The sequence below is a fragment of the Pan paniscus genome, chromosome 8, assembly GCF_029289425.2.
Source record: "Pan paniscus chromosome 8, NHGRI_mPanPan1-v2.0_pri, whole genome shotgun sequence".
Lineage (NCBI taxonomy): Eukaryota > Metazoa > Chordata > Mammalia > Primates > Hominidae > Pan > Pan paniscus.
This window is the reverse complement of record NC_073257.2, coordinates 142,173,395-142,187,048: the sequence shown is the minus strand read 5'-3', so window position 1 is coordinate 142,187,048 and position 13,654 is coordinate 142,173,395.

Here is a 13,654-nt window from a genome sequence, read left to right as displayed (position 1 = left end):
TCCCTGTTGATCTTGGGGGTGTATTCTAACAGGGAACTGCCAAGCCTCTAAATCACCCTCTCATCTAGCTTGCTGAATTCCTGCGTGAATAGAACTGAGAGTGGTCGCTTGAGGCACTGCTCGAACAGTCACTGGGGCAACTACTTTTCGCCCAGTGTCCTCCGGAAAAGAAAGATCTGGAGGGTCTTTTTCTTCAAAATAATAATGAGGGGGTGCAGAAGGGTAGGGATGAACCTCTCCCTCCTTTGCTGCTTTAGCTGGCAAGCAAACCTGCTCTGTAACCTCTTCTGTTACTTCATTATACTCTCCTTCCTCCTCATCATTAGTGTGAAAAGGTTCCAAGATGGAATGAACCAGATCCCACACTTCTCCCAGTGTTACCCTCATGCTTCCAAGTTCCCCTTCTTACTCACCACGGGGATTGCTTTAAGAGTACTCGGGTGCCCTCCAGCTTAGTTCCATTGCTTCTGCGACCCTTCAACCTGGGTTTGAGCCCCCACGTATGGGCACCGCTTGCCAAGACCAGCTCGGTCAGGGAGACCCTAACCCAGTGGTACTAGAGGAATTAAAGACACACACACAGAAATATAGAGATGTGGAGTGGGAAATCAGGGGTCTCACGGCCTTCAGAGCTGACAGCCTCAAACAGAGATTTACCCACATATTTATTGACAGCAAGCCAGTGGTAAGCATTGTTTCTATAGATTATAGATGCACTAAAAGTATTCCTTACAGGAAACAAAGGGATGGGCCGAAATAAAGGCATGGGTTTGGCTAGTTATCTGCAGCAGGAGCATGTCCTTAAGGCCCAGATCGCTCATGCTATTGTTTGGGGTTTAAGAATGCCTTTAAGTGGTTTTCCGCCCTGGGTGGGCTGGGTGTTCCTTGCCCTCATTCCTGTAAACCCACAACCTTCCAGCATGGGCGTCATGGCCATCATGAACGTGTCACAGTGCTACAGAGATTTTGTTTATGGCCAGTTTTGGGGCCAGTTTATGGCCAGATTTTGGGGGGGGCCTGTTCCCAACATGTCTACTATGTGTTTTCAAGAGCAACAAAAAATTTAAATGTTCAGTGAGTCAAGGTTTATTTTTAATTTATTCCTCACTTTCTTTTACATTGTATATGAATTGAAGTGGAAAAGTAGAAAAAAGTAAAGCAAAACTTAAGGGAAATTGACATAATAAATAAGATAAAAATAACCTGTAAATATGGGCAGATTATAAGACCTTAGAGTTTTTGTCTAAATTGAGTACAAATATGTCTCTGATCTTTATGATGCCATGGTAAAAGGGCAGTCACGTTTGTTGCATGATTGGAATGGGACCTAAGAAGAGATCATGCTACATTCTCGTGAGTCATGAAGACTTGCTGGCACCAGAGTCTGAAACACTGACTTCATTAGTGACATAGATGATGTGGTGGAAACTTTTTCACTACCAACCTGGAAGGTAAATGCTTTTCACATTCTGCAGTTGAAATGGATCCCTGGCACTAAAACACAACTTCCAGAATAAGGTATTTCTGGAGTTACTAAAATATGTTGTCCTAGACAGGTTTTGGAAGGTCAAACTTCATTCATAAGTAAAACCTGGAACATCTAGGGGACTGAGTCAACCACAGATCCTTAAATAATTATCTATACCTTTCTCTCAGTTCTTCTGTATATACAAGGTGTACAGCAGACTGTTCGAAGTTCTTTTTTCTGGCACGTATTCCCAGCACAATGTGGTCTTAATTCATTTTTTCTAAAACTCACCAATAACCTAAATTATAGTAAAATCCAATGACTATTGTCCAGTCTTTGCCTTACTTGAATCTTTTGCCATATTTGAAACCACTGTTCATGATCTGCTGGAAATTCTTCTGTGTTCGTTTCTATCATGAGCTCACCGATTGTTTCTTCTCTTTTTCCCTGAATTCTCCTACTTTCTTCTCCTTAATGTACCTCATACAAGTGTACTATCTCATTTCCCACCCATCCCACTCTACAGTTCCCCCTGTCTGACTCAGCCCTCTGTGATTTTGCAGTCCTGTTTCTCTCCAGCTTTGATGTCTTCCCCAGCCTTTACAGCACAGGGTCAACTCCCTATTAAATGCTTCTTTGTAGCTATCCAAAAGACCCCTCAAGACCAACAAATCCAACATGAAAACCACATTCTCCATTATTCCCTTATATGTGGTATTATGACCTTATAGCCAGTGACCCAAACCCCTATTTCTCCTGGAATCCTCTCTCTTAGGTCTTACCTCATCTAGTGTCAACTCCTGCTACTTACGTTTGTTTGTTCTTTGTATTTTATTCTAAAGTCTGTTTACAGTGCCAGTTTAGGGGAAAGAGCTGGTTTGTGATTTGGTGCTCACAGACATCAGTAAGTTTGTCACATCTGAAATGTGATTCCTGGCAAAACCTTAAGGATGTGTTTTCTAGGTGACAGGGTTCAGTCCCTGGTGAACCTTGCTTTTAGCCAGCACATGTGACATCCTCCAGATTACATTGGGAAAATCATTCAGGAGTTACTGGGATGCATTTGGACAAGGGTCAGTACAAAGATATGCAAAGAATAAAATGCACCACAGATTTTCATAATTTGTACCTTTTCCTTATATAAATTTATCTCGGTGATTCTATCTAGTTTTCTTAATATACAATTGTAGGTTTGTAGTTGAAAATACCTGTCACGTTTTCTTTTTTAAAGATTATACTCAATCTAATACTGAACATTTTAAATTCATGATTATAGTCTAGAGTTCTAACATAAAAAGTGAAATGTGCTTCATTCATTTCTGTTGAAGCTAGTATTCACACACCCTGTTTTTCAAACCAATGCACCCTATGTTTCAAGCCAAAGTGCTACATATGGTCTCTAATAACTTTTTCAGTCAGTGTTCCAGCTATCTGTTGTGTAACAAAGTAGTACAAAACACTGGCTTAACACGAAATTATTCTTATTACATATGAGAATGCTGTGGGTCAGGAATCTGAACAAGGCAGTGTGGGTTGGCTGCTTCCTGAAGTCTCTGGTCTGCATCAGGGCAGTGTAGTCTGCTTCATGTGGTCTCTGATCTCAGCTTGAAGGACAGCCATGTCTGGGGACATTGAGGAGGCACCCAGGCCTCTCCTTGTGACCAGACTGGACCTCCTCCCAGTCCAGCAGTCTCGGAGAACTAGGTTTATCTGGCTTCTCCCACAGCAGGTATGCGAGAGGCCCAGGAAGCGGCTAGAGGCTTTTCATGATCTCCCCTCAGAATTCCCAAAACATCTCTGCCAACACATTCTCCTAGGCTCATCACAAAAAGCAGGCCAGTTCAAGTGCAGGGCAATTCGATTTCAACTACCATAAGAGGAATAATAAGATTTGCAACAGTCTTTAATAAACCACTTTGCCCTCTGGCTACAAATTATTTACATTTCTTCCACATGCAAAATGTACTATACCACTTGTGTGCCCCTCTGAAGAGCCCCAGAAATCTTTTCCTACTATGGAACTGGCTGAAAGCTTATCCTAATCAGGTACCGGCGGCCTGTCTTCTGCCCCTCCACAAACAGCCAGCACAGAGCGAGAACATGGTGAGCACCTCCCTTCCACCTGCTCCAGTTCATTGATTAGGACCTAGTCCTAACGTGCTTCGTGCCTGTTCACTCTGCCCTCTGGGCTCTCACCATTCTCCATGTTCTTTTTCCTTAATTCCTGGGTTTGCAGCTGTCCAATTTTCTCCACCTATTTTTTGCTTACTGTAATTTGGGAACCCAGTGACCTCCTTTTCATTTTCTTCTAACGCTGGACTTTTTTTTTTTTTTGAGGCGGAGTCTCACTGTCGCTCAGGCTGGAGTGCAATGGCACTATCTCAGCTCACTGCAAGCTCCACCTCCTGGGTTCACGCCATTCTCCTGCCTCAGCCTCCCAAGTAGCTGGGACTACAGGCACCCACCACCCCATGCCCAGCTAATTTTTTTTTTTTGTATTTTTAGTAGAGACAGGGTTTCACCGTGTTAGCCAGGATGGTCTCGATCTCCTGAGCTTGTGATCCGCCTGCCTCAGCCTCCCAAAGTGCTGGGATTACAGGCGTGAGAATGCTGGACTTTTGATACAAAAAATTATTCTGTAAACATGTCTTTGAAAAACACAAGCTTCCTGTGGACCAAAATCCATTAGACCAAAATGACCCTCCCCTGACCACACACAAACACACACGCACGTGCACACACACACTCACTCCAAGACAGGCCTTTCCGTCTCTAGTCTCCCCTTCTCTCTAAGACCACTGTGGGAATACAGCCTTAGAAGCCCTGTTGTTACCAGGTACACTCTTGTCACACCCTAAGGTCCTTAAAATGCTGAAAATATTTTTGACTTTTCACATTTTTACAAAAACACTGGGTTTTATCTTTGCCATAAAGCCATGTCTTACCTTACACTGTTTTGGTGGGAAAAATTGAGGACAAGAAACATTTTTATTTCAAACCCAGCAAGTGCTGGCTCATTTCCCCTAAGTTCTGTTTGAAGATTGAATTTCCTTTTTTAGATCATCTCTATCCTCTTACATTTTCTCAGAGGCAGAGGGACGAGACCAGGTAGCTCTTTCCATATTCTTTCCGTTCATCTCCTTAGGCCGACCCTGACATGGTGAGATTCCCTTTTAATTTTTTACGTCACGGCAGGCAGTCACGTTGCCCACAATCCTCCAGTTTGTAACCCACATGCCTTTTTCTTCAGTTTCCAGTGTGATTTTTCTTACTCTACTTCAACCCTCACCAAGAGTCTTGACACCCTTCCAGCTTCCATGAACGGTCTCCTTGAGGCCCAGCTTCTGCTCAGTCTTAGGTCCAGTGCTGCATGTCATAGCTTCTTATTACCACAGCACCCCATTCCAGCTGCCAAATTCTGTTCCTGTTATGTAATCTGCTTTTAAAAATCACCCCTGAAACATAGCAGTTTCAAACAGTTTACTAGTACTTCTGCTTCTTTGGCTTAGGGAGTCTCAGCAGGCTGGCTTGTCTCACCCACCGGTGCAGTAAGGCAGCAGCTATGATGGGTCATCTGAAAGCACAGCTGGGTTGGCATGCATGATGGCTCAGTGGTAGCTGGCAGTGGGTGGCTGGAGGCTTGGTGGGGGCTGTCAGTGAGCATACCTACATGTAAGATACACACACACAGAAGGGCAAATTCCCAGAAAACTGTGTGACCCAGGCCCAATGACTTGAGAAATAAGCCATTATAGGGGTTGGTGTCCTTTGAAGATATGGCCATGGACTTTACCTAGGAGGAATGGCAGCATCTGCACAATGCTCAGGGGACCCTGTACAGAGATGTGATGCTGGAGACCTATAGCATCCTCGTATCATCGAGTGAGTGAAACCTGCCAGTAACTCCAAGGAGCAACACTTCATTCCTTCTTGATAAATACAGGAACCTGTATAAATTTACTGCTATTTAGGTATCAGATTCCAGTCCATGAAGAATGTGTCATCCTCTCCAACGGAAGGCTGAAATTGGCTCCTTCATTGCACAGCTCCTGAAGCCAAGCTGTTGTCATTCTTCAAAGGACCTGACTCAGCATTTTGACAAAGTCTTACATTATTTCCAATTAAAAGGGCATTGCATTACCAAACCTGAAGTGATCTTTGAGTTGGAGCAAGGAACACAGCCACGGAGGGTGGAGGAAGCCCCAAATCAGAGCCTCTCAGGTCAGTCAGCATGTGCTAGACAGGGACACCTGGAGCAGTAAAGCCCAGCAGATGCCAATTTGTTTTAACCAATTTTTACCCAGGTCCTAGACCTGAGAACAGTTAGTCTGCATGCACCAAACACAGGCACTATATAGACCCCAAGAATACCTCTCATACATATAACCCAGCCTTTTATTTTGCTAAATAGTCTATTTGCTCAAAACCTAATTCCTGCCTTCCTATTCTTAGACATCTTCCTTTGCTTTTTATTTTCTCAATATTCTCAGTTGTCCTCCTTTCCTCTATTTGCATGGACGGGTCTTTTTTCAGACATGTATTCATACATCAGTTTATTCTTTCAACACATCTTAATTCAGCACGTTTTAAATATTGGTAATTTTATAGTTATAACTGTGATCAAAATAATGCTCCTTTTTCATGGAGTTTCTGTTCTGATGAGAAAGAAACAATGATATAATTGGGTAGTTTAAGAAGCACAAGAAATTAAGAGTAAGAAAGAGAGAGCAAGAGTATAGGATGTGATAATTTAGGAAGAATCATCAGAGAAGGCAGTTTCAGAGTGATTATTAAGTGTTTACTTCAGCACAGATTCAGTTTGAGTTAATGCTTTCCAATTTTGACATATAATAGGTGAATATAACATATAGTTTCAAGAGTGGACATTCCTATTGGAGATAGAAATTTGGAAATGAGTAGCTTAAGGCTGGTATTTAACATAATACTTATAAAGAAAGTCTCTGAGGGAGTTGATAAGCAAATGAGAAGTCTGTGAGTGAACCTTGTGTACTACACCATCAGAAGTCATGAAACCGAGGAGGACCCAGCATAGAGGCATACAAAGGAGTGGTCCTTGACTTGGGTGGAGAATCAGGAGATTCTGGGTGCCAAGGACGAGAGAATCAAGGCTTTCATTTTGAAGAGCTCAGATTTCTGTTTGGGAGTAGAGTTTGAAGTTAGCATTTTCCTCTTCTATTACTAGAAATCATTCTGAAACAACAAAAAGAATGTGAAATGTATGGGAGACATATTTTCTATGAAACTAAGAACTCGAACTCCAGCATACAAAATGAAAGCCTTCAGAAGCAGTGAATTATCAAGCAGTGGTGTGTGGACTAGAAATGGAGAAAGAATGTCAGGGAAATTTATCTTACAAGGAGCCAAAAGTACATTTTTTAATATGGGCATGGCCTAGGCTGCAGAATGAAAACCTGTAGGGTAGTAAGGAAGCGGTGCCCAGGGTGGTAGACTGGAGCTTTCTGTACCTGTTATGGTTCTGAGAAGCAGAGGAAGGTAGTTACATTAGGTAGTTGCAGGAATGTGTCTTTATCAAGCATAGGGAAAAAGCGATTTATATTTGAAAAACCCCCAAATATCTACAGCCATTCCCAGAAAAGAGTGAAAACTAAAACATAGATGGAAAATCCTGTCCCTAAATCATAGGATACAGACAAATGGCCTTCCCCTGTACCTGCAAGTAACTGATCCAGGGAAATGTTGCCATCATCAAAGCAGAAGAATGAGAAATACCAGCATGAGACACCCACTGTTGTTTTCAGAATAAAATAAAAAGAAGTGACAAAACAAATGGCAGGTGATAAGCACTTAGGTGACAACTACTGCTAGGCAGGAGGTGAGTATAATTGGCAAATATTTCTTCATGAGTTAAAAAGAAAAGGAAAACACAGTGTAACATTGGAAAATAGATTCCTGTGATTCATTACATTAAGTCAGTAGTAAGGAAAACCATATACTTATAAAACCACTACCAAAACCAGTGGGATAAGAAATAACTTCTTTTTCCTTACATGAGAAGCCCATAAGAAATGGTTAATATGTGCTTCATGTTGTGGTTATTTTTTCTCATTTCAGATGTTCAGACAGTTGATGACCTAATTGAGAGGAGCCAAACACAGGACAAAAATTCTATGAATGTGAGAAAATCCTAGTTAGAAAATCAGATGTTTTTTTTTTCTTTTTTCTTTTTTTTTGAGATGGAGTCTCGCTCCGTTGCCCAGGCTGGAGTGCAGTGGCGCAATCTCGGCTCACTGCAAGCTCCACCTCCCGGGTTCACATCATTCTCCTGACTCAGCCTCCTGAGTAGCTGGGACTACAGGTGCCCGCCACCACACCCAGCTAATTTTTTGTATTTTTAGTAGAGACAGGGTTTCACCATGTTAGCCAGGATGGTATCGATCTCCTGACCTCGTGATCTGCCCGCCTTGGCCTCCCACAGTGCTGGGATTACAGGCATGAGCCACCGTGCCCGGCCAAAATCAGATCTTACAGTACATCAGAGGACACATAGAGGGGAAAAAATGTGCATGCAGCCAGTGTGAGAAATCCTTCAGCCATAGTCAGGCCTTGAAATCCATGAGAGAATTCACACAGGGGAAAAGCTCTATGGATGTAATGAATGTGGGAAATCCTTTGGCCAGAAGTCACACCTTATTATCCATCACAGAATTCACACAAGAAAGAAACCCTATGAATGGGACAAGTGTGGTAAAACCTTCTGTGAGAAGTCAGCCTTCCACATACATCAGAGAACTCTCACAGGGGATAACCCCTGTGAATGTAATTAGTGTGGGAAAACCGTTAGCAAGAAGTCAAACCTCAGGATGTATGAGGGTACTCCCACAGGAGAGAAACCATATGAAAGAATGTAGGAAAACTTTCTACCCAAAGTCAAAACTCACTACATATCAGAGGACTCACACAGCAGAAAAACCCTATGGATAGAGGGAATGTGGGAAACAGTTTCACTGCAATTCAGTCCGCACTGTATATCAGAGAACTCACACGGGAGAAAACCCCTATGCGTGTGAAGAATGTGGGAACTTATTTCACTGCAAGTCAGTTCTCACTGTACATCAGAGAACTCACCAGGGCAGTGGGGGGACCCTACGAATGCAATGAGCGTGGAAAAACTTTTTCTGTAAGTCAAACCTAATGATTCATCAAAGAACACACAGGTGAGAAACCACATGAATGTAAAGAATGTAGAAAAACTTTCTCACAGAGGCCAGTCCCCAGAGTACATCAGAAAATTCACCCTGGAGAGAAACCACATGAATGTAAAGAATGTAAGAAAACTTTCTCCTAGAAGTCAGCCCCCACTGTACATCAGAAAATCCACGCACGTGAGATATCCTGTGAATGTAAAGAATGTAGGAAACTCTATCAGAAGCCAGCCCTCACTCTACATCAGAAAACTCACACAGGGGGAAAACCCTATGAATGTAGGAAAACATTCTACAAAAAGTCAGAACTCACTATACATCAGAGAACTCACACAGTACAAAAACCCTATGAATGTGATGAGTGTGGAAAATCATTTTGCCTGAAGTCAGTCCTCACTATATATCAGCGAACTCACAAGGGAGAAAAACACTTTGAATGCAATGCGTGTGGAAAAACCTTTCCCCTGAAGTCAGTCCTCACTATACATCAGAGAACTCACAAAGAGGTGAACCCCCTATGAATGTAGTGGATGTGGGGAAAACTTCTACCAGCAGTCAGTCCTGACTCACATCAGAGAACTCACACAGGTGAGACACCATGTGAGTGGAAATGGCGTAGGAAAATTCTACCAGAAGTCAGTCCTCACTGTACATCAGAGTACTCTGGAAAAATACATGATCAGTGTGTTGAGTGTGGAAAATCCTTTTGCCACAAATCATACCTCAAAAAGCATCAGATAGCTCATAGAAGGGAGAAATTCTGTGTGTCAGAGACCAGCTATGTGTTTCCACAAAAACATCCTCTTTTCTCCAACACACATTTCGCAGCTTCCCATCATTATGGATGGCTTCATGCAACAGCTCTGTCCAGGTGAACATTACTTCCAGGCCTGGCAATGAAAAAGGTCATCCCTGATTTCTCATGGCACCTCGGACTGAAGTGCAGATCATGACCCCCAAGGTGGCCTCGGGAGCCACGCGTGAGAGAAGTCCACCATGATTTAGGACAGAACGAATTCACTGAAGAGAGCAGAAGTCTTCCCACCTCTACGCTAAAACCCTCCATTTGTGCTTTATTTGAGTAAGAAATTCCTGCTTTGTTGAGCCATTGTTTATGTGGTGTGTTTGCATTACAACACAAACAGCCCACTGTAGCTAATCTGTGAGCTTTCTGAGAGAAAGTACTAGTTTTTCTAGATCAGAAAATTCACACCTATATTGTCACCTTTGATCCCAAGTCAGTTTATGGAAAAGTCAGTGAAATGTGGGGAGAAACAATTTGGAACATATTTGGAACATCTTGTCACAGGGACATCTCACTGAATGCTGAGAATAAAGCGAATCTTTATGAAGATTTTTAATGTGTCATCACTTTCAAACAAAACTTCCAACATTATTATGTCAGAGAATTTAAAATGAAGGAAAACTATCAACGTGTAATATAGATGTAAATTTTCTAATAGAAATGTTAAAGCATTAAAAATGTTTAATATATTTGACTATACACCAGTAGTTAAATATGAGATGGCATACCCTGGCAGGGGATATTTGGCTATGAGTGGAGACATTTTTGGTTGTTACTAGAGGCTGGGAGGAGCTACTGGCACCCAGTGGGTACAGCCCAGGTTGCTGTTAAACAGCCTGCTGTGCACAGAGCAGCCCCCTCAAGGAGGTAGCTGATGCATATGAGTGTTCTATGTTAACAGAATTTTCCCTGATAGGACCAGGCATAATTGTGGGTAGGGAATATATACATTTAGTGTAATAAATATTGTGACTTACATTAAATGCCACTCTAGCCACTTTATAGTTAAATATATTAACCCTAAAGTATTAAACTAGGCACATTTTTCCTACTCTCCTAGTGTACGTAAATCATTGTGACCAGTGTTACCAAATTGTCTCTTAACATATTTTTCTAAAGTTTGCTGCTAACACAGTGCCAGCCAGTGAGTCTAACAGAAACATTACTCACATAGAAATGCACATATCAGACACATAACTGTTAACAGCTTAGGCCTGAATTTTTAAACAGCTCTGAACAATAGTACTCATTTTATTCTACTCAGTGAAAAGCAGCCCCGAACAGACTTTCCCCTTTGCTCCTATCCCTGGTATCTTTAATGGGACAGCCACATACGTCATGAGTGTGCGCACCAAGTGCCGTGTGGCTGAGGGATCTCGGCATTTGCATTTCTAGTGATGGACTGCTGCGCTGTGCCTTGCCAACGATGGGGCCAGCAGGTAGCTCTCCGATCCGCACGTTACCTGTGTGACTGCTGGCCTTAACCTCTCAGGGTTTCTGTTTCTTCATATTCACGAGGCCGTTAACAACAGAAACATCCTCAAAGGGTCATTGTGAGGAACAAAGTAAGTAAAGTGCTTTGGATATATCAGCACTTGGTAAACAACATATTCTCTATAGCTACGACAGTTTACAAAATTACTCTGTCATGAATTGGTGGGAGGCAATAAGCTATTGTTTGCCTACTCCAGAGCCATCTTCAGCTTTTTAGCAGTCTGGATTTGGTTATGTTACTCACTTCTACACAGTTATTCAGGGATTTAACTTGGTTGAGGTTTTATGATTGGCTGAGACTAATTTTCCCTTTTGTGGTCCTTTTGGACTCAGCATATGACCAGAGGTTAATTTTATAACAGTACTCACTTCAAAAAGTATTACATACTGCAGTTATAGTGTACAACTACTAATCAGAAAATTGCTTCAAGGATGCCTATGATTGTGTCCTGGGTAACTACAAGCACTGGAAATCAAGTTATTTATTATTCTATTGTTTGACGGAAATATGTTTGTATATTGACGAGCAATAAAAACGTTCTTGGAATCATAGCATGCCATCAGGTCTTTCTGTCCCTTAAACCAGCGGTCCCCAACCTTTTTGGTACCAGGGGCCAGTTTTGTGGAAGACAATTTTTCCACAGACCCAGCGTGGGGTGGGGGATGGTTTCAGGATGAAACTTCCACTCAGATCACCAAGCATGAGTTAGATTCTCATAAGGCGCGTGCAGCCTAGATCCCTTGTATGCGCAGTTCACAATAGTGTTTGTGCTCCTGTGAAAATCCAGCGCTGCGGCTGGTCTGACAGGAAGCAGAGCTCAGGAGGCAATGCTTATTTGCCTGCTGTTCACCTCCTGCCATATGGCCTGGTTCTGAACAGGCCACATTTCAGTACCAGTCCACAGCCCAGCGTTGGAACCCCTGGCTTAAACTGTTAAAACAGATGTTGTTGAAATTGAATTGCTTGGCCGGGCGCGGTGGCTCATGCCTATAATCCCAGCACTTTGGGAGGCTGAGGTGGGCAAATCACGAGGTCAGGAGATTGAGACCATCCTGGCTAACACGGTGAAACCCCATCTCTACTAAATACAAAAAAAAAAAAAAAATTAGCCAGGCATGGTGGCACGCACCTGTAGTCCCAGCTACTCAGGAGGCTGAGGCAGGAGAACCACTGGAACCCGGGAGGCGGAGCTTGCAGTGAGCCGAGATCGCACCACTGCACTCCAGACTGGGTGACAGAGCGAGGCTCTGTCTCAAAAAAAAGAAAAGAAAAGAAAAAAAAGAAATTGAATTGTTTGATTCCTATCCCTCGTGCTGATTGATTGAATTTGGTGTGAGTTGAGCGTCTAATTTTAGTTTCTTCTAATGGCACTTCTTTATACTATGATTCTTGACCAATTTACTCCTAACCCATTCTGTTAGTCTGCTCAGGGTGCAATAACGAAATACCACAGTCTGGATGACTTAAATAACAGACATTTATTGTCTTACAGTTTTGGATGCTGAAAGTGCAAGATCAAAGTGCCAATGGGCTTGTGTCTGGTAAGGCCTCTGCTTCCTGGGTGGCAGACAGCTGCCTTCTCATCATGTCCTCACATGGCCTATTCACTGTGCTCCTGGAGAGACAGAGGAACCACTGGCATCTCTTCCTCTTGTAAGGACAGCAGTCCTATAGGGTTAGGGCCCTACCTCACAGCATCATCGAGCTTAAGTACCTCCTTAAAGGTCCTGTCCACAAATGCAGTCTCCTTGAAGGTTAGGGTTTCCCTGTGCAAGTTTTAAGGAGGCACAAATGTTGAGTCCATAACATGCATGGATTTGAAATACCATCTTCATCATTAACCATGAAGTACTAGCTAATGATTTGGAGTGGCTGTTACTTTTGTCTGTCCAACACTATTTCCCCACATTCTATTCACAGGCCAGCTGTGTGACCACAGGGGGTTACCTGACCCCACTGTGTCAGCCATAATGCTGCATGTCCTGCCTGCATGGTGAGTCTTTTGTTCAGGGTAGAGAGTGACTCTCTCATGATATCTGTAATTGCCATCATCACAGACCTATTTGTTTGTGGGCCTGGAGCTGCCCACACTGTCAGGAGTTTGTGTTTATAGGGTGGAGAGAGGCTGTAGGCAGAGTTTTCTGATGGCCTACAGGTCCAGGTAATCTGGACACCTCTGAGGCCCATACCACGTGCCTCTTCCAGTGACATAGCAGTGTGTTTTCTTGGTTTTGCATATACTCTACTGAGGCAGGTCGCTCCTATTTGTAATTGGGTCCTGACTTAACTGAATTTATTTGGCCTATGTCTGACCTTTTATTGATTTCACTGAAATATTTGCAGATACTTGTGCTTAAGTACAAGAATGCCTAAAATTATAATAGCATTATACTCCTTATAATATATCATGGAGTCAGTATTTTATTTTCACCCCTCACATTGAGTCTTAGTAGTATTTGAGATGTTCCAACTTCCTTTCCACATTTTAAAAAAAAAGGCGTTTCTGGCTTCCGGTTGGGTTTTTATTCAGTTTAGGTCTCATGATGGTACCCACATGTCACCAGAGGGCGTGGCCACTGCCAGCTAGGAGACCAGGCTACAAACGCACTGATGGTGGTTCTGGTGACACCTGCTTCTGTCCCGCAGCTCATCCTGGTGATGGCCTGCAAGTTACCCCTGCTGCCTCCAGTGCTACCCACAGG